Below are 3,653 nucleotides of genomic sequence, written 5' to 3'. Positions count from 1 at the left end.
GCTGAGGTTCTGTACAGGGTGAGAAATGGGGAGAAGAAAGAATTGTTCACACAGCATTTCCACCAGAAGCGACCTGGGCCCAGTTGGCAGAAAGAAACAGGGGGAGTTCACCAAGCGGGAGGACAAGAGGGGACCCAGAGCAGAGGAGGAATCGGGTGGATCATCTCAGAGGGTGGAAGCCTGCCAGCCCCGCGGGATCTGCACTCACCGCATAACTTGCAGCAGGCTGGTTTGTGGGCCCTGGTTTTGTTCACCCTCTCTGTATCCTTTTCCCATGTGAGTTAGCAGTTCCTCTCTCCACCCCCAGAGTTGAGTGTGTCCCCTCCCTCATTACCTTTGGGTTCAGCCATATGACAAGCTTTGGTCAATGGAATGGACAGAGTATCCATTCTGAGCCTCTCCACACTTGCATGGGTTCTCTTGTGCCTCTGTCATCACCATTTGAGGATATGATCCAGCTACCCCACCATCCCACAGAAGACAAGAGATTCACTGAGCAGAGCCAGACCTGGCAAGCCACCTCAGGGGGCCCAGGCTGAATCAGCCAACACCTGGACAACCATGACTGCATGAACTGCATGGTGCTTATTGCCGTTAAGTCACTCACAGCCTATGGCTGTTATGTAGCAGCAGCTGACTGGTGTATAGTCAGATCACACCATTTTACAGGGGAAGAAACTGAGGCCTCGAGAAGGTTAGAAACTTGCCCAGTGGTGTGCAAATAATAAATAGCAAAGGTCTCCTGATACCTTGCCCAAGATTCCTTCTTTCTAATCTATTGCAGTGACTGTCACCTATCTTCTGGTTTGTTCATTTGCTCATTCAATAAACATGTTTACTTGGGTGATGTGAGCCAACATAGATGACTTGGGTTTTTTCTTAGTACTCCAAGAGCTCTATGTGGTGGCAGTAAGGAGAAAGACCCCAGACAGATCATGATAACCAGAGTGAGTGGGGTCATAGAAATGTGCTCAGGAGACAGGAAGAGGTACCCAACCTGACTAGGAAACAATCAGGGCAGGCTTCCTGGAGAAAGGGGTGTGTCTGAGCTGAGTCATAAAAATTAGAAGGAATTGATGAGGCAAAGACGATGAAAGAAAGGGTTTGGATGAGCGTGGGCTGGAGGTGAGATATAGACTGGGGCTGGCAGGTAGGGGTGGTGGTAGACGGCTGCAGCAGGTGAACTGCAAATTCCTTTGGCTATTCAAACCACTTCAGGTGAGGCAGAGAGTGGCAGGAGATGGGTTTGGAAATGAAGGTAGGGTCCACATCCAGCCAGGCCCTGTATCCCATGGAAGGAGCTCAAACCTTCACGAGCAGGTGATGGGGGGCCCCTGCGGGTGTGGTCTTGGATCAATTGACTCATTCCCTTGGCCTGGGTTTGTCCATCCCTAAAATGAAGAACATGGCAAGATGGTCTTTGGGGATCTCTTTAAATCCAAAACCATTGTGGGGGACTGATGGGGAGTGGGCACGCTACAGCAGAGACCACCCATCCTGGCAGCTGATCCAGGCCAGAAGTAGAGGAGAGAAGGCTCCCTTTGCCTGCAGAATGGAGCTTGGGTAACACCTCAGGGAACCAGTACCTCCTTCTCCACCTTGGTGAGGAGCAGGGGAATTTCCTCTGAGCCAAAGTCTGGTCCAGGAACATGAAGAACAAGGACAAACTGGACATTTAGCTTTGTACAGGACTGTCCAGATGGGAGCGTGACTCTCTTGTTTCCCTTTCTCCTTGTCTCATAAAAGGAACCTGGGTTGGGAGATAGGGAAGTTTGGAATTATTCACTGATGGCAGAAGAGGGGGCCTTTCTGATGGCCTTCCAGGCTCAAAGAGCCTCATCCTGGCGCTCTGCCTCAGAGCCCCCAACAGAGGCCACTTGGAGGAAAAACAGACATGTAACACGGGAACTCCTGTTTAGCAGATGAGGGCCAATCGAGCCAGGCTGGCAAGAAAATTTCAGGTAATTGATGTTATTTTTCCTATTGACTATGTTCTGCTAGAAAAGATTTTGGTTACAAGGTGTAATCAAATCACCCTTAAGAATTCTACTAAAAGATTAGTTTTGTAATGAGAAAAAAATGTACTTTTAAAAAGGAATCTGTTGTATAACCTCCTTGGAGGGCAATTTGGCAATACCGAGGAAAATGGGAAACGCTCACACTCTTGGATATGGCAATTCTACTTGTGGGAATTGATCTTGCAGGTGTTTCCCTCGCATACCCACCTGTGCAGGAAAAGCCATCTTTGCAGTGTTGTGTGTGTGAGTAAAAGATGAGGAACAATCTCAGTTCATTAGTAAGAGATGGGGTAGGCCAATCAACAGTGTATCCATCCATACGATGGAATACCATACAAGCATAAATAAGACCATTGGCAGCTGTCTGTGAGAGAGATTTTCAAGCAATGCTTAAATGAAAAAGGCAAGAAATACACTGATTATGATATTCTCCTTGTATTTAGAAAATGAGGGGGAGGAAGGCTAGAGAAAGAAAGAGAGGAATTCTAGTTCCCTGTGGCCGCCATGACAAATTATCACAAACACTGTGGCTTAAAACAAAAGAAATTAATTCAGTCACCATGTGTCTGAAATCTACGTGTCAGCAGGGCCGTGCTCCCTCCCAAGGCCTCCCCGCCGTGCTCCAGCAGCTGTTGTATCCCTCGGCTCATGGCTGCATCCCTTCAGTTTCTGCCTCTGAGTTGGCACTGGCTCCTCCTCTGTGCTGTGTCTATTTTTAAGGACACTTTCATTGGATTTAAGGCCAAGTAGACAATCCTGGATAACTTTTTTACCTCCAGATTCTTACTTTATTACATCTACAAAGGTCCCTTTTCTCCTAAATAAGGTCATACTCATAGATACTAGGGATTAGGCATGGGCATACCTCTCTGGGGACCACCATCTGATTCAGCTCTATGGGAAAGTGGAAGAAGGGAAACCCATAGACCGGGGGTCTGGGTGAGCAGAGACTTGCTTTTCATGACAACTTCTTGAAGGGTTTGACTTCTTTCCCATGACCATATTTTTACAAACTTCAAACAGTAAGGAGTAATACAGTTAGTCAACATTTTCAGCACTTTAAAATGGTCTTTTTCACACACCATCATCAGGATGCTGACTGCCCTTATGCATGCCCGTGCCCAGAGTAGCCAGCTCCCCAGGGCAGGGGTTGGCCCTACTCATCTTTGCTGGGTTCCATGGCTGGACTCACAGAAGTCAATCAGGTGAGATCAGCTTATGGGATTTGAAATGAAAACACGGTAATGCTCAGGTTCACCAAGAATATAACTCAAGATACTCATAATATTGCAGCATGCTCAAAGCAAGTCACACACTCAGATTCCCAACAGTGAACACTTCGCTTCCAGGGCTGCCCCTGCCATAGCAATAATCCCAGTGCAGAAATGACAGTCCCTCAAGCAGGGGCAAAGGCCGCTTCAACGCCGTGGGGCCCAGGCTGTGCGACAGTGGGATGAGAAGGGGATTGCTTTCCATGGCATTTTAGTGGATTCTCTGGAAGCATACACACTTTACTTGCACATTGAACATGTAGGAATTGTCTCCACATCCTCAAGAAATTAGTCTCTCCCCCACCATTCCTCTCTCTTGATCTGTGTTTTGTTTGTGTACTTTTGATCAAGGGACTTTGAGAAA

Source organism: Bos indicus, chromosome 7 (assembly GCF_029378745.1).
Source record: "Bos indicus isolate NIAB-ARS_2022 breed Sahiwal x Tharparkar chromosome 7, NIAB-ARS_B.indTharparkar_mat_pri_1.0, whole genome shotgun sequence".
NCBI classification, from domain to species: Eukaryota; Metazoa; Chordata; class Mammalia; order Artiodactyla; family Bovidae; genus Bos; species Bos indicus.
Note: the sequence above shows the minus strand (reverse complement) of the source record.